At 41.9% G+C, this 18,949-nt stretch overlaps 1 pseudogene; it reads right to left on the bottom strand.

Annotated features, from left to right (window-relative positions):
- Positions 1-164: 164 nt before the first annotated feature.
- Positions 165-18,262, bottom strand: LOC123942220 (annotated as a pseudogene).
- Positions 18,263-18,949: the final 687 nt, after the last annotated feature.

Genomic DNA, 18,949 nt, shown 5'->3' with positions numbered 1-18,949 from the left:
CATGAACTGACTATTCTCATAACCACACCCCAGCAGTCTAGACCCAGAAGAGTAGGGCAAGACACCAGGTCTTCCTGGACTAACTTCAGAGGCTATAACACTAGGAATTCTGGTGTTATATGGTGGAAGAGCCACCATGAGGAATCTGGAACCCTGCTGGGACCCTATGGGGACACAGCTTCACAGCTGCAGGGGAGTAATGGAGATTCAGCCCCTGGGAGAGCACCATCAACACCATAGCCTGAACTGAACCCCTGTCCTGAGAGGCTCACAGGCTCCTCTGAAGAACAAGGAGGGTTGTTAACAAGTACAGGGGTCTGCACAGACCCACCCACCCCAGAGCAGATGGTCAGGGACACATCTCCTGACCTCAGCCTGAAGTATGGAAACAGAGTCCCAGAGGAGGATGCTAGTGGGAAGGAGAAAATGTGGGAGCCATCAGTCATGTTGTAGAATGAGACATCCCCTTCCTTCAGGTCCAGAAAAACCCTTACCCTCTGGGGAATTGGCACAAGGAGTTCTGAATTATCAGGGAGGGAACAAAGTATATTTGCATATATCCCCACAACCCAGAACCCCTTTTCTGGGGATTCCTGGTACCAGCCTTTCCTCTTCACATCTCTCCTACAGACCCACACACTTCTGTCTCCATTCCTGAACTCCACCACCCAGTAACAGCACCCTGATTGATGTCCTCCTGACCTAAGATGCTATACTGTTTTTCTGGGTCCTTAGTTGTATCCTTCCAGGTCACACAAGACTTTTCATCAGAAACAGCAAGGCTTGGATGTGCAGACCCCAGATCCAGAGTGACAGACACTGCAGAGAGAATTGCCAATCATTTGAGGTCTTCCCTTGCCCTATAACAAGACACACATCAACCACCCCCACCACCAGACACCTAGATGCATGTGGGCAGGGTTAAGCCTCCTGAGATGAGAATCTTGTGACTCAAGAACACACCCCACCATCCAGGAGAAGTAACTAAAGACTGATTCAGGATTTTGATATGTCACAGGCATTTGAGGACAAGACTGGACTCCAACACTGAAGGGTATCTTTTTAGTATCTGATATCATCCACACCCACCAACCCCACCTATGTGACTTTCACCACCCCATCTGCACCCACCACCACTGATGGGGCCAACATCTGTGTCAGCACAGCAAGTTGAGGAGAGGTAAGCCACCCTGGAGCAGCAGTAGGAGGACCCAGAAAGAACTCAAAGTAACTCACAAGGCAGGAAATTCTCCTTCCGCCAATCTACGAAAGAACCACATGTTTCTGGCTTTGAGAAGTCTGAACACATTGGGCTCTATATCTAGTCTCTGAAATACACTGGTGCAAGTGTTACAGGGAAATATCTTTTGGAAACATTCCCTGATGCATTTATTTCTAATGCGTGCGCACACACACACACACAAAACACACACACACACACACACACACACACAGCCATCATTCTACAGCCTTCCCATAAAAGCCAAGCCATAAAGCTTAACATCACTGAGAGCCTGTATAACAACCTGGAAAGAAGAATCTATGCTCAGATTTCACTCAAATTATGTTTTTTCAGTCCTTAGCCACATATCCATCATGAAAGCTAGGATTTCTTGAAACGGATGGGGGAGATCAAAATACAAGTACACAAGGCATACTTTAAAACACATACTTTAGGGGCACCTGTATGGCTCAGTGGGTTAAAGCCTCTGTCTTTGGCTCAGGTCATGATCTCAGGGTTCTGGGATCGAGTCCGCATTGGGCTCTCTGCTCAGAAGGGAGCCTGCTTCCCCCTCTCTTTCCGCCTGCCTCTCTGCCTACTTGTGATCTCGCTCTCTGTCAAATAAATAAATAAAGTCTTTAAAAAAAACAAATACTTTAAAACACTGGCACCTGCAACAGTCAGTTAAGCATCTGGCTCCTGATTTGGGCTCAGGACATAATCTCAGAGTGGTCGGATCCAGCCCCCCTGTCAGACTCCAGATTCAGCATGGAATCTGCTTGAGATTTTCAACTCTCCACCTGTTCCAATGGCTCTAAATACATACATACATACATACATGCATTCTGTTTTTTAAAGATTTAATTTATTTGAGAGAGAGACAGAGAGAGTGAGAGACAGCAGGAGCAGGGAGGAGAGGGAGAAGCAGTGTCCCCACTGAGCAGGGAGCCCAATGTGGAGCTCAATCAAAGGATGACTCAGGTCATGACCCGAGCCAAAGGCAGCTGCTTTAGAAACTGAGCCACCCAGGAGCCCCTATAATCTTTTTTTTTTATTCAAAAAAAAAAAGAAAAAGAAAAAAATAAACCGTGGAAGGAGCAGAGATGTCCTTCAACAGATGAATATATAAAGAAGATGTGGTTCATATATACAATGGAATATTATTCAGCCATCAGAAAGGATGAATACCCACCATTTTCCTTGACCTGGATGGAACTGAAGTGGATTATGCTAAGTAAAAATAAGTCAACCAGACAAAGATCATATGGTTTCACCCACATGTGCAACATAAGGAATAGCATGGAAGACATTAGGGGAAGGAAGGGAAAACCGAAGAGGTGGGGAATAAGAGACGGAGACAAACAATGAGAGACTATGGACTCTAAGAAACCATCTGAGGATTTCAGAAGGGTGGGGGTGGGAGGATGGTATAGCCTGGTGATAGGTATTAAGGAGGGGATGTGCTGTGATGAGCACAGCATGTTAAATCAAATAATGAATCACGGAACACTAAACTAATGATGTACTGTATGATGACTAACATAACATAATAAAAAATATTTTACTAGTATTCTTCATGGGAAAAATATTTGAAAATTAATTAATTCATTAATTAAATCATGCACATCAATTCAGCAGAGAAGGGCAATGCTAAATATGATATTTGATCATCATTTTTCACATACATCCCAAGAATCAGAGAGGCTCTCTAAGGAGCCTCACACACGTGGACCCCTGGTTTCCTTCACCTCTGGCTTCCCCTTCTCTGCTCTCACAGTTTATATCCCTGATCAAAAATAGAAACAGCCAAAAAGAGGGGCACCTGGGTGGCTCAGTGGGTTAAAGCCTCTGCCTTCAGCTCAGGTCATGATCCCAGGATCCTGAGATCGAGCCCTGGATCAGGCTCTCTGCTCCGCGGGGAGCCTGCTTCCTTTTCTCTCTGCCTGTTGCTCTGCCTACTTGTGATCTCTGTCTGTCAAATAAATAAATAAAATCTTAAAGAAAAAAAAAAGAAAGAAACAGCCAAAAAGAAAAAGCACAATTTACACAGGTTCAAAGGGCCCAGATTCTTAACCTACCCCAGTACTAAAGGAATCTCTGGATAACTTTTCATTGCCTCAGGATCCCCAGACCATTCTCCTGTCCGCACACCACTGGAAGATCAAGGTGATCTCATTATCAGAGGCAAATCTGGTTACATGATTACTTTGAAACAGCTTAAAACAAGTATAAGTCCTCTCAGGAATCTCTCAAACAGGTATCAGGAGTTTATTACTTTTCATACATGCAAATAACTTGCACACCCTCTTGTCGACTGCCCACTCGAACCACCACAGCTGTGATTCTACCACTTCTTATCTGCCCATAATCTCTAAAAAGGAATCTCAGGCTCTCTACTTTCCATCTCAACTCCTCTTCTTTTCCTAACACATTTTTTTCTTTCCTGATTTGAACTCCACTTTTCCCTAGTAAAGAATTTTAACTCTCCTAGTTTTCTCCTTTTGCATCTTCACACTTTGCCTCCAAAAAGCCCAACCAAGTGAAGCCCATCAGGCAAGAGCAATATCCTACTGAAAGGAAAGCTAATGGTTGGAAACAATGATCAGTAGCTGTTTTTAAAAACAGATATATATCACAAACCTAATGTTAAATATATAATATATAATATATATTTAATAATATAATATGATTATAACATATATAAGTTATTGCTCTTCTTACGCAACAATATACAAAAGATACTGTATATAATTGCAGGTGGTTCATAATCCCAACCCCAGGAATCTATAAATATCGTGGTGGCTCTGCTCTCAGATTCAGATCACCTGCTCTAAAGTATTTAATTCCTCAACACCTAAGGAGGCTTAAAGGAAGAAACCCAGTTCCAACAGGGAGTCAGAGCATGAGGAAGCAAAATAAAGAACAACATGCCAGAGGTCTAGCAAGAAACAGGAAAATCAAAACCAGAGACAAAAAAATGTAGGAATTTCAGGGTGAAATGGATTCAGAACCAAGAATCCACCTAGGAAGACCTGAGTCCTAAGCAGGCAAGTTTGATTTCTGAAATCCTCTACATACAACAGTTTCTGATTTATAAAGTCACTATCCTGTTCCAGAGTCTCCTTATAAATGACCTCCCTGTTGTCAATGCACCAACTAAAAATATGAATTGAGCAGTGGGTTCAGAGGGTGTTGGCAACCTTAACAGTGACCTGCAGCAGAGAACAGGTCAGAATGGAGGCAGAACTGTGTTCCCAACGACACTCCTTACAGTCTTAGGAGAAAGAGGACAAAAGTGACAAGGGGAGCATGGACACCAACCCCATCCTGGTGTAGGGTCTGTGACATAGAAGGTGGCTGAGTTGAGCCTGGGGAGATAAGGTAACAGCAAACTGAGTAGCTTACCCGCATCCAGATGTGCCTTCCTCCAGACTGAAAGGGAACACACCCTGGTGAGACCTCAGTCAGAACAGGCCTGCTCAGCATTCTTCTCCTGACCCTTGCCTGCCCTCTGGGCTACAGGTGACACTAACTGCAGATTGGGGGGAGGCTGGAAAGGAAATGATCTCCTGCCATGTGCTGACATACACTGTATAAAAAATTACAGGGATAAAATATATAAAATTCCATAATTATAAAAACATCATTACTACACCTGGTGATGTTGAACATAGAGATTTTTGAGAAATAACCCAAAAGAAGAGATAATTTCAGGCAGGATGTGAGGTGAACTCTAGGGTAACAGTGGCCAATCCCTCTCAGATAACACAATCACTGTTTGGGGCATTGACAGCTCATTCCACCACATTCACACATATAGTCTGTCCAGTCCTCTATCCATCACTTTGTGATCAGAACTTCCAGGTACTGGAGAAAACACACTCTCCCTGGTTGGTATTATGGAGCTAAGGTCACACTGCTACTCTTAGTGACCCCATTAATTTATATAGTTCTTTTCTTGAAATCTCAGAGCAGCTGGCTTTTGGATTCAAGGGCTGACAGAACTAGTTGCACTGAAGGCTAAGGAGCTAGCAATATGGCACGCAGGTCAGCATTGGAATAACCCCAAGATGCATGCCAGACTCCAGAAACCACCATCACCCCCGGGTTCCCAAGAACTGGGTGGGAAATAGTGGCCTAGATTGGAGAAAGCTCAAGGAACAGGGTTCTTCCTTCCACCGACTTCTGCTTCTGCCCCAGAGAAGGGTCCACATCTTTCTGCCTGAAACAAGGAGAGAGGACACCTTGACTTAGGTGGAACAAAAGACCCAAGGACATCTGGACAGTCACTCACCAGTCAAGTAAACAGATTTCATCCAGTCTGAAAGGCAACACAGGAAACAGGTGACCTAAGAACCAGAATGTCTCCTTCAAAGAAGACACAGAAACTTCTAGAGAAAAAGCAGAACTTACTGATATCTGCTTGGAGTTCATCTGAAAGAGAGTGAGAAATAAGCATGAAGCCCCATCTCTAAGAACAGCAAAGATTGCACCTGACAAACCCACAAGTGCACATGTCAGTATCCTGGAAGTTACAGCTCCAGATCCATCGAGCCTCCATAGCTCCATGTCCTCTTTGGACCTCCTCAGCCACTTGCTCCAGGGCAAGGGCCCTCTGTCCACTTTTCCTCTGCACCAGCTGCCACACTCACAGACTGTGGCCACCAACCCTCCCTTATCTCTGGCTTTCAGTGCCTCCTCCTTTGTCTACTGTTTCTCGTCCTTTTCCCTATGGAGTTTCTCCCATTCCTTCATCTCCTGGCACTTAGCAGTTTGTTCTCCCATAGTGTAGTAGGCAGTCCCAAAGAGTAAGAATATCAAGAAGGGGGAGATGGAGAGGAGAAGGAAGTTGGGGGAAATTGGAAGGGGAAGCGAACCATGAGAGACTATGGACTCTGAGAAACAACCTGGGGGTTTTGAAGGGGCGGGGGTGGGAGGTTGGGGGAACCAGGTGGTGGGTAATAGGGAGGGCACGTGTTGCATGGAGCACTGGGTGTTGTGCAAAAACAATGAGTACTGTTACGCTGAAAAAATAAATAAATAAATAAATTAAAAAAAAAAAAGAATATCAACAAGGTCAGGGTCACCATGAAAGCTGACATCCAGGGAGAAGTTCGGGGAAAGATGTCCGCTGTGTTCGGCCAAACACACAGTCAGGAGCACAGCCCAGAATAGTCCACCCAGCACACCCAGGGACTCCCAGTCCCTCCCTATGGCCCTACTGGGAGAGGGAAACAGCATGGATCTGGGAAAAAAAATGGCCATTGCTTTCTCTTGGCTCAGGATTGGATTAAGAAGGAAGCAGGTCACATTCTCCAAAGAGCTATGTCTCACCACCAGTGCCCCCTCCACACCGAACAGCCCTTCAGGCTTTTGGGCATGGGTCTCAGAGAATGTCAGGAACTTCTCTCCACTAAGGGTTCTCCACTGCACATGGGGCTTTGGGAACCACCCCGATGCCTTATACAACACTCAGACCCCGTCCTCCTCTGCCTCTGCAATGTGCACTTGAAGGGCAGAGGCTATACCTGCAAGAGAGAAGCTGGAGAGTACAGGGAGGGCTCCCAGAGCCTGGGGATGCAACAAAGACTTCCTGTGCACACCTCCGGGGGCAGCATTGCCTTCTGGTGGCTCCACTGGGGAGTGACCAGGGCAGGGAACAAAGCAGGGGTCCTACCCCAGAAAGCAAAAAGAAGGAGCATGGGGACCTGCGGTAGGCACAGAAGGCAGGCTCCTCTCCCCACACATGAGGGTGGGAAATCCATTGTCCAGAGTGACAGAAGGAGGAATTTGCTCTCAGATTCCATCCTTCTCTGCTCTTCTCACCTCACACACTCTCCAGGTCATCTGCACACACACTGCCACTTGGTACATCACTTCACCTTCAATAAATCTAACTACCTCCTGAGCATCCTCCCTGATATCCACAACCCTGAGGGTTACCTCTGCCTGAATTCCACACAGATGCTTCAAACTCAAATCCTGAACAGGTTCATACTTGGTCCCATCTTTGATAGTCTGATGATGAAAATATTCCAATCCTTCAGCTTCCTTACATCCAGCTCACCCTCGGCCGCATACTGTTAGTGCTTTCACACACTGCTTCTAGGCCCCATCATGTGACTCGACTCAGCCACTGAGAGTTCAGGGAATATGACTCCAGCAATGGTTGGAAACTACTTTTGCCATTTGCCTTGCCCTCTCCCATGAAAAGGACATGCTCAGGCTAGCGCTGCCTTTCTCGCTAAAGTTTAGTCCTAGACCAGCCAGGAGCCAGCTAAACAACACACATGTGAGCAAACCCAGCCAAGGTCCACTGTCAGGACAAGTAAAAATTTAGGCAAAAAGGCTTAATTGTCCCTGTTGAAAATAAGGGAAGAGAGTCCCTTCCTTTTTTTTTTTTTTCATCATTTATTGAGAAAACTTGTGACTGTGGGTGCTTTCTCGCCTCTTTGAAATGTACTAAGTCCATTGAAAAACACAGATAGGCCTTTTGCCAGCTTTGTGACCCAGGAATATCTTTCTCAAAGATTGGGAGCCTTCTCGTTGAATGACTCACTCAAAGAAAACAACACCCATCTCTCCTCCTTCCTGTGTCAGGGTACGGGTCTAACCTCTGTGGGCACCAGGGTCCTTGTGTAAAACCGCTTCCTTGTATAAAAATGGGAGAATTTCTTTTCTTCTGGATGAGGCCAACTAGCTAACATAGATGGTCACCCTATTACTATGTAAATCCGGGGTGAACTGTTTGTGACAGATGGTGCTGTCATGTCCACTTACTTGAGAGCTAGTAACCATCTATCCTGAGAACGTATGTGTAATGCGCTGTGTCTGCATGGCTATGGAAAAGAGTGGTTTTCTTTGTCTTTGCATCTCTTCAAAGATTGCCCATGATACACCTCACATGTCGGTAAATCTAATTCTATAATAAAAGGGTTTTCTCTCCCACTCTCTGTGTGAAGGAGATTTCTCAGAGATTTCCTTTTAATTATATTTCCCCAACATGACCAAAGATGTATGAGGAAACCCAGTTAAGAGCAGCCAAATACTGCTCCAAATGGCTAACAGACACATGAAAAAATGTTTAACATCACTAGCCATTGGGGAAATAAATACCAAAACGACATTGAGGGGCACCTGGGTGGCTAACTGGGTTAAGCCTCTACCTTCGGCTCAGGTTATGATCTCAGGGTGCTGGGATCGAGCCCTGCATCAGGCTTTCTGCTCAGTGGGTGCCTGCTTCCCCCTCTCCCTCTGCCTGCTGCTCTGCCTACCTATGATCTCTCTCTCCTTAGTCCAATAAATAAATAAAATCATAAAAAAACCACATTGAGATACTACCTTACATCAGTTAGAATGGCAAAGATTAATAAGGCAGGAAACAACAAATCTTGGAGAGGATGTGGAGAAAGGGGAACCCCCTGACACTGTTGGTGGGAATGCAAGTTGGAGCAGCCACTTCAGAAAATAGTGTGCCAATTCCTCAAAAAATTAAAAATAGAGCTGCCCTATGACCCCGCAATTGCACACTGCGGATGTACCCCAAAGATACAGATGTAGTGTTCCCAGGGCACCGGGATAAAGCCCAGCATTGGGCTCCCCACTGAGCCTCTCTACCTACTTGTGCTCTCTCTCTCTTTCAATTAAATAAATAAACTTAAAAAAAAATTATCCTATAAAAAAAAGACACAGGGAAGAAAGTCCTATTTTATTGAGTACCTCCTAAGTTCCAGAAACTAAACTATACGAGTTTTATTCACAAAACATGATTCTCACACATGCAAACAGAGATGAAGATGTCATCATTTTCTTGGCTGCATATGTAATATTCCATTGGTTATAGACCTCCTCCTCCTTATCCATTCATCTGTCAGTGAACTCCTAAGTTGCTTCCTTTTCTTGGCTATGATAAATAATGCTGCAGTACACATAGAGATGCATACATATTTTCCGAATTACTGTTTTCATTTCCTTTGGGTAAATACCTGATGAGAGAAAACAGAACAAAGGCTCGACTTTGCTGCAGTTTGTAGTCTCCAGGCTTATAGATGGTAACACTCCTGCAGTTCCCTCAAGGACTTCCCTTCATGCTTTACCACTATAGCTTTGTTCTTCTTAGTGTTGCTCCCCTGTGACAGTAGTAAATAATCTTATCTTAATAGTAGCAAGCCCCTCAAGGTCCTGGAAGACTTGCTTCCAAATACCTTAGAGACTTAACACTATTCCTAACCACCACTAAATAAAAAAATATATATAACCAGCTGCATCTCACAATACCCTTGCAGCTCTTTCTGCCCATGGGTCCTGTCCCTGTGCTAAGCATCTTTTTGCACCAAAAACATTTCAAGAATTATTTCTTGACTATTTGCTCACTGGTCCCACATCAATATCCATAGTAATATTATTGGATCACATGGTCTTTCTATTGTTAATTTTTTGAGAAAACTCCATACTCTTTTTCACACTGTCTGTACTATCTTACAATCCTGCCATCAGTGTACAATGGTTCTTTTTTTTCCTCATCCTCACCAATACTTCTTATTTCTTGTATTGGTTTTTGCCATTCTGACAGGTGTGAGGTGATCATCTCTTTGTGGTTTTGATTTGTATTTCCTTGATGATGAGTGATGTTGGGCATCTTTTCATGTGACTACTGGTGATCTGTATGTCTTCTTTGGTAAATAACTGTTTAGGTCCTTGTGCATTGGTTAATCGGATTGACTGAGGGTTTTGGGGGGTTGACTTGTATGGGTTCTTTATATATTATGGATATTAACACCTTATGGTGTTGGGTCCATTATCAAAGGAACGAGGCTGAGACAAAGTGAAAGTTATGTAAAGCTTTATTCTATGCCAAGCATTAGAAGTCAGACTGATTGGCCAGGGCCGCCTCCGAAGAGAGCGACCCCCCCTTGATCTTACAGGTTAGTTTTATAGGGCACAACTGCAGACCTCTACGTATGTGGCTTTGGCTGATTAGATGTCTCCTACCCGTGTGTTTTAGTAACAGTTACCCAGAACCAATACTAGTAACTGCAAACAACAAAATGGCCTTGTTTTAGGTATGTATTTTAGCAACAGTTACCTGGAACTGATATCAGTAACTGCTGAGGCATTTATTAAACAACAAAATGTCTACCTAGGCAACATGGAGTCACTATGGCTAAGTAGGCCCAGGCAGGCCCTAGGGGTTTAACAGGTTTTAATGTGGAATTGGCCCCAACAATGGGATAGATCATTTCCAAATATCTTCTCCCAAAGAAGGTTACCTTTTGTTTTGTTGATGGTTTCCTTCGCTATGCAAAAGCATTTTATTTTCATGTATTCCCAATACTTTGTATTTCTTACTGTATCCCTTGTCTGAGGAGACACATCTAGAAAAATATTTCTATGGCTGATGTCAGAGAAATTATTCTTTCTGTTTTCTTTTTCATTTATTTACTTGAGAGAATGAGAAAGCAGAGACAGAGCACAAGTGGAGGAGGAGGGGCTGAGGGAGAGGGAGAAGCAGACTCGTCCCTGAGCCAAGAGCCCAAAGCAGGGCTTGATCCCAGGACCATGAGATCATGACGGGAGCCAAAGGCAGACTCTCAACTGAGTGAACCATGCAGGCACGCTTCTCTATTGCCTTCTAGGAGTTCTATTGTTTCAGGTCTCACCGAAATACATCTTTGATCCACTTTGACTTTATTCTTGTATCCTGTGCCACAAAGTGATCCAGTGTCATCACTGATACGCAGCTGCCCACTTCTCCAAGCATCTGTTGGGAAGAGACTGTCTTTTCCCCGTTGTACGTTCTGGCTTTCTTTGTCATGGGTTCATGTACCACAGATTTGTGAGTTTACTTCTGTGCTCTCTATTCTCTTCCTTTAACCTTTTTGTTTTTCAAAGTATTGTAAGGTTTTCATTACTACAACCTTGTAGTGTGTCTTGAGATCTGAAACTGTGATACCTCCAGCTTTGTTCTTCTTTTTCAAGAATGCTTTGGCTATCAGGGTCTTGCGTGGTTCCATAAAAATTTTAGTATTGTTTGTTCCAGTTTAGAGAAAAATGCTATGGATATTTTTATAAGGATTGCATTGAATTTGTAGATTGCTTTGGGCAGTAGGTATGGACATTTTAACAATATTAATGCTTCCAATTCATAAGCATGTATATCTATCCATTGGTTTCTGCCATGTTATTTTTATTTCATCAATATATTGTACTTTTCAGAGTACAGGTCTTTCACCTCTTTCGTCAAGTCTTTTAGGTACAATTGTAAATGGAATTGTTTTCTTCATTTCTCTTTCTGCTACTTGTTTTTGGTGTAACAGAAACACAACTGAACTCTGGGTATTAATTTTGGATCCTGCAACTTTACTGAATTCATTTCTTCTTTCTAGGAGTTTTTTGGTGGAGCTGTTAGAGTTTTCTATGTACACTATCATTTCATCTACAAAGAGTGACAGTTTAGGTTCTTCATTACCAATATGTATGCCTCTAATTTCTTTTTCTTGTCTGACTGCTGTAACCAGGGCTTTCAGTGTTCTTTTGAATAAAAGTGGAGGGAGTGATCATCCTTGTCTTACTCCTGATTTGAGAGGAAAACCTCTCAATTTTTCTTCGTTAAGATGTTATTTTTGGGTTTCTCATAGATGACCTTTTTTATGTTGAGGTACAATCTCTCTAAACCCCAGACTCCTGGGATCAAGCCCCCGCATTGGACACCCTGATCAGTGGGGAGTCTGCTTCTCCTTCTCCCACTCTCCCTGCTTATACTCTCTCTCTCTCTTTCAAATAAATAAATATTTTTTTTAAAAAGAATAAAAGGGGATGCCTGGGTGACTCAGTCAGTTAAAGAGCTGCCTTCAGCTCAGGTCATGATCCAGGGTCTTGGGATTGAGTCCCACATCAGGCTCCTTGCTCAGTGGGGAGCCTGCTTCTCTCTCTGCCTCTGCCTGCCACTCTGCCTGCTTGTGCACACACTCTCTCTCTCCTACAAATAAATAAATAAATAAATAGAAATTTAAAAAAAGAATAAAAGGATGTGGAGTTTTGCCAAATAAGTTTTTTTCTACATGTATTGACATGATCATAGAATGTTTTCCTTTATTTTGTAGATAAAATTTATCACATTGATTGACTTGCAAATATTGAACTATCCTTGCATCCCCAAAATGAATTTCACCTCATAACGGTGAACGGTCCTTTTCATGTATTGCTAAATGTGGTTTACTAATATTTTCTTGAGGATTTTGCCTCTATGTTCATTAGGGATATTGGCCGGTGTGGTGTTGTTTTTTTTTTCTGATGTTTTTTCCTGGCTTCAACATCGGATTAATTTTGCCCTCATCGAATTTATTTGGAGTTTCCTTTCTCTTCTGTTGTTTGGTGTAATTTGAGGAGAATTGTTGATAACTCTGCTGTAAACGTTTGGTAGAACTCACCCATGAAGCCACCTGTCCTGGACTCTAGTTTTTTGGTGTGTTTTTTAATTACTATTTCAATTTCAATTGTAATAGGACTGTTCAAATTTTTATTTCTTCCTGATTCTATTTTGGAGGATTGTATGCTTCTAGGAATTTATCCATTTCTTCTAGGTTGTCCAACTGTTGGCATATAGCTTATCATAGTGTTCTTTTATAATCCCTTGCATTCTGTGCTGTCAGTTGTTCCTTCTCCTTTCTCATTTCTGACTTATTTATTTCGGTCCTTTTTCTTCTTGAAGAAGCTGACTAACAGGTTTTTCAATTTTTGTTAACTTCTCATATAACCAGCTCTTGGTTTCATTGATTTTTAGACTGTGCCATTTATTTCTGCTTTGATCTGTATTAATTCCTTCCATCTACTCACCTTGAATTTCACGTGGACTTCTTATTGTAGTTCCTATATGTGAACAGTCGGATTGTTTATTAGAGCTTTTTCTTGTTTCTTTTTATTTTTAAAGATTTTATTTAATTCCTTCCATCTACTCACCTTGAATTTCATGTGGACTTCTTATTGTAGTTCCTATATGTGAACAGTCTGATTGTTTATTAGAGCTTTTTCTTGTTTCTTTTTATTTTTAAAGATTTTATTTATTTATTTGTTAGAGAGAGAGAGGGAGAGAGCGAGCACAGGCAGACAGAGTCCACAGGCAGAGGCAGAGGGAGAAGCAGGCTCCCCGCCGAGCAAAAAGCCCGATGTGGGACTCGATCCCAGGACACCAGGTTCATGACCCGAGCTGAAGACAGCTGCTTAGCCAACTGAGCCACCCAGGTGTCCCAGAGCTTTTTCTTGTTTCTTGAAGTATGCTGTACCCATCAATATTTTCCACCTAGAACAGCTTTCCCTGTTTCAAAAACTTTTAGTATTGTGTTTTAATTTTCATTTGTTTCCATGTATTTTTTTTTTCCTCTTTGATTTCTTTATTGACCCACTAGTTGTTTTATATCATGTTGTTATCCTCCACTTGTTTCTTTGGTTTCCAGTTTTTTTTTTCCTTGTGATTAAATTCTAGTTTCATACCTTTAGAGTCAAAAAGAAAACCTTGTATAGTGTACTTTCAGTCATTTTATTTTATTTTTTAAAGACAGAGTGCATGAGCAGGTAGGGTTGAGGGGCAGAGCAGATAGAGAGAGAGACAGAGAATCCCATGCTAACTCCATGCCCAGTGCAGAGCTGAAAGGGGGCTCAATCTAATGACCCTGAGATTATGTCTTGTGCTGAAATCAAGACTTAGAAACTTAACAGACTGAGGCACTCAAGCTTTTTAAATTAATTAAAGCTTATTTTGTGCCCTAACAAGAGATATGTTCTAGACAATGTTGCATATGTACTGGAAAGAAAATGTATCCTTTTATTGCGAGCTGGACAATTCTCTATACATCCGTTATGTCCACCTGGTCTAATTTGTCATTCAAAGACACCATTTCTTTATTGATTTTCTGCCTTGATGATCTATCAGTTGCTGTGTGTGGGAGGTTCAAGTCCCCTCCTATTTTTATGTTACAGGGCTTTGTCACCTTATGTCCATTAATATTTGCTTTATGTATTTAGGTGCTTCAGTGTTGGGTGGGCAGATGTTTAGAATTGTTATGTACTCTTGCAGGATTGATTCCTTTGTATTAAATAATGTCTTTCTTTGTCTCTTGTTACTGTCTTTGTTTTAAACTCTGTTTTGTCTGATTTAAGTATTCCTACTCCAGGTTGCTTTGCAATTTTTTTGGTTTTCTTTTTGTTTGTTTGTGTGCTGTTTTTTGGTTTTTTGCTTCCAATTGCATGGTATATGTTTTCCATCCCTTAACTTTTAGTCTGTATGTGTCTCTACACATGAGATGAGTTTCTTTTATAGACCCCGTATAGATTGATCTTGTTTATTCAATCATTCTCTACACTTTGTCTTTTGATTGCAACACTTAGGCCATTTACATTTAAAGTAATTAATGACAGGTAGGTATTTACTACCATTTTGTTATTTGTTTTGTGGTTGTTTTTGTAATTCTTCTCTGTTCTTTCTCCATGTCTTCCTCTCTTTCTTCATGATAGATGAGTTTATATACTGTTATGTTTGCCTTTTTTTTTCTTTAATTTCATCTATTCATTACAGGTTTTAGATTTGTAGTTACCATGAGGTTTTTATATAATATCCTAGGTTACAGCAGTCTATATTAATTGGATGGTCACTTCAGTCAAGCACAGTCTTTGTTTTTTTTTTTTCCCTTTATTGCTATGTAAGTTCCCTATTCTTTTCATGTTATGTTAGTCACCATACAGTATTTCATTAGTTTCTGATGTAGTGTTCCATGATTCATTGTTTACATATAACATCCAGTTATCACTGCAATAGATGCCCTCCTTAATACCCATCACCAGGCTAACCCATCCCCCCACTCCCTCCCCTCTGAAACCCTCAGTATGTTTCCCAGAGTCCATAGTCCATAGTCTCTCATATCCATAGTTCATCTCTCCCCCTGATTTCCCCCCTTCATTTTTCTCTTCCTTCTCCTAATGTCCTCCATGCTATCTTTCAAAAAAAAAAAAAAAAACAAACCAACCTTTTTAAATCCCTCCTTCATGTTCTATGTATATGCTATTGTATTTCACATCTTTTCTTTGTATTTTACATCTTTTATTCATTATACGGAGCTCAATTTATGAACATTTTTTTCCAGTTTAAAAAGAAAAGTCCCTTTAACATTTATTGTAAGGCTGGTTTGTTGGTAATAGACTCCTTTTTCCTTTGGTTCTCTAGGAAACTATTTATCTCTCTCTCAAATCTGAATGATAATCTTCCTGGGTAGATTATTCTTGGCAGTAGGGTTTTTGTTTTTACCTTTCAACATTGTGTATATATTATGTCACTTGCTTCTTTTTTTTAAAAATTTATTTATATATTTTTTCAGCAAAACAGTATTCATTGTTTTTGCACAACACCCAGTGCTCCATGCAATACGTGCCCTCCCTACTACCCACCACCTGGTTCCCCCAACCTCCCACCCCCGCCCCTTAAAAACCCTCAGGTTGTTTTTCAGAGTCCATAGTCTCTTATGGTTCGCCTCCCTTTCCAATTTCCCTCAACTTCCTTCTCCTCTCCACCTCCCAATGTCCTCCATGTCATTTGTTATGCTCCACAAATAAGTGAAACCATATGATTCTTGACTCTCTCTGCTTGACTTATTTCACTCAGCATAATCACTTCAGTCCCATCCATGTTGCTACAAAGTCACTTGCTTCTGACTTGCAAAGAACTTCAGTTATTTTGACACTGTGAAGATGAAGGATTCACTGGATTATCTTCCACTGCAGGCAAATGTTTAAAGAACTGTTTTCTACTGGTTTGCTATCTGGAAACAGGTGGAATATGACAGGACACACACACACACACACACACACACACACATACACACACACGCACAGTGATAGTATCAGCTTGGACATTCAGATTTTTCCTCCTCTTTTAACCAGCATGACCTCATTGGTGAGCTGAATTCTACCCTTGCAGCCTGCTAAGGAGAAGCTCAAGGGCACAACAGGAAGAATCAGGATCCTCTGAGCCCACAAATCTGCCCCTCAGGTGTGCGCAGCCACTCCCAATGGAGACTGTCATCCCATAACTGAAATAACCCACCAAAGGTACCTTTAAGACTCCTTACGATCCTGGGGCGCCTGGGTGGCTCAGTGGGTTAAGCCTCTGCCTTCGGCTCAGGTCATGATCTCAGGGTCCTGGGATCGAGCCCCACATCGGTCTCTCTGCTCAGCGGGGAGCCTGCTTCCCCCTCTCTCTCTGCTTGCCTCTCTATCTACTTGCGATTTCTCTCTATATATCAAATAAATAAAATCTTAAAAAAAAAGACTCCTTAAGATCCTTATCACTCCCAAGGATTGGGGCCTGCCCAGACCCACCTAGAGATAGGCTACAGGTGCACAAGGCCAGGGGTTCCTGCCCCAGCACTCTCTAAGTGGGCAATCCACTCTGCTTCCAAAGTCTCAGTTTCCAGAGGAAGTGATGAGACAACATTCCTTCTCAAGCCCTGAGTTTATGAAGGCAAAGGACTTAGAGGAAGGACAAAGTCATTGTGATAGAAACTTCAATAAATTTATAATGCTCATTAGTCAGCAATAGGTAAATAAGAAATTACAAGAAAAGGAAGCAGAGAGAAAGATGGTGTAAGAATGGAAATAGGAGGAGGAAGGAGGAAGAGAGGGCTTAAGGGAGAATGGAGGGAGGGAGGGAGGAAGAACAGAGGGAAGGAGGGGAGAAGAGGGAAAAAAGAAGTAGCAAACTCCTCCTTGCATTCATCCCTGATATATCTGGGGACAAGACACCTGGATCAGACTCAGGTCTGCTCAAGTGTCTCAAGCACATTCCCCAGGTGCTGCGATGTCAGTAAATGATTTGCTGAGAATGAGTGCACCTATTGCCCATGCCAGTGACCTGGGATGAATTTACTCACCCTCCCTTTGTTAAGACTGAAGTAAGCAAGTCCTGGTGGGAAGAATGTGAGTGCCGAGTTATGAGAAACAGCTTGGAGGCCTGGCACTTTGGTCTCTCACCTTGAAAGAATGAGAGGAGGGGGGTCTTGGGCAGAAAAGGCAGGAGAGTCCTTGACCAACCCTGAGAGGTTGATACCAACAGTCCCCAGGAACACCTTGTTCCTCCATGTCAGGGAGACTTGTCTCCATAGGCTGAACGGTAGGTAAAGCCCTAAGACCAGGCTCCCACTTGTTACTGACCTTCACCAAATATTCAGGCCCACTATATGCCAGTGCTATTTTACTCTGAACATTAGCTAATTTATTTCAGCAAATTACTTCCTTGAGTCCTGAGAGGAAAGTCTCTCCTCATTTGAAACTTGTGAGGCAGAAGCTCAACAATAGGAGGGGACTTGCCCAGGGTCACATGGTTAGGTGACCAAAACCTGCAGGAGCAAGGTCCATGCCACAGCTCAGCTGAGCTCTAATCAAATGGCACCGGATGGGGGGTACCAGCACTAGGACTGCTCCAGAAACCTGGGGGGCAGGAGGATAGAAAGAAACCATGTTAGAACTTCTTTTTTTTAAAATGTTATGTTAGAACTTCTATTATATAAGCTTTTAATATTATCTCTTTTACACATGTTGGTTGTGTTTCTTTTTATAATCTGTACAACATTATAACAAATGAGTTTGTTAATCCCTCCCTGATGTTTTATGTATATGCTCTTGCATTTTATATCTTTTCCAAAGGTGTGCATGATCCAAAGAGTTTGTGGTTCTACTTGTGTTTTTCTAGTTTTCTGAGCACCATTTCTTGAAGAGACTATCCTTTTCCCATTGGGTGTTCTTGGCTTCTTTATCCAATATTGGTTGACCATATATGTTGGGATTTAATTCTGGACTCTCTATTCTGTTTTATTGGTTGATATGTCTCTTTTTGTGCCACTGCTAGACTGTATTTTGTTACTATGATTTGGAGTGCAGCTTGAAATCAAGAACTATGATACCTCCAGCTTCAATCTCTTTTTGCAGGAATTCTTTGGTTATTTGGAATCTCCTGCAGTTCCACACAAATTTCAGAATTATTTCTTCCTTGTCCATCTAGAATGCCTTTGTTTTTTGGATTGAGATCACATTAACTCTGTAAATGGCTTTGGGTAATATCATCATTTTAACAACATAATTTCTTTCAACCCAAAACATGAGCTGTCTTCCTGTTAGCTTGTGGCTTCAATTTCTTTCTGCAAAGTCTTGTGGTTTTCATTGTACAGATCTTTGAGCTCCTTGGTTACATATATTTCTAAGGATGGTATTTTGATGCCGTTATGAGTAGAATAGTTTTCTCTATTTCCTTTTCTCATGCTCCATCATTAGTGTAAAGGAATGCCACTGATTTGTGTAAGTTTATTTTGTAACATTTTACTTTATTGAATCGAAAGAAAAGGCATCCAAATTGGCAAAGAAGTCAAACTCTCATTCTTCACGAATGACATGATACTCTATGTGGAAAACCCAAAGAACTCCACCCCAAAATCATGACAACTCATACAGCAAATCAGCAAAATGGCAGGATATAAAATCATGGCGCAGAAGTCAGTTGCATTTCTACACAGTAACAATGAGAAATAAGAAAGAGAAATCAAGGAATCAATCCCATTTACAATTGCACCAAAACCCAAAAATCATAAGTTACCTAAGAAGTAGCCTAACCAAAGTGTAAATACTCTGTACTTTGAAAATGATAGAACTATCATGAAAGAAATTGAAACTGACACCAAGAAATTGAAA

Source organism: Meles meles, chromosome 5 (assembly GCF_922984935.1).
Source record: "Meles meles chromosome 5, mMelMel3.1 paternal haplotype, whole genome shotgun sequence".
Classification (NCBI taxonomy): domain Eukaryota; kingdom Metazoa; phylum Chordata; class Mammalia; order Carnivora; family Mustelidae; genus Meles; species Meles meles.
This window is presented reverse-complemented; position numbering and strand designations above follow the sequence as displayed.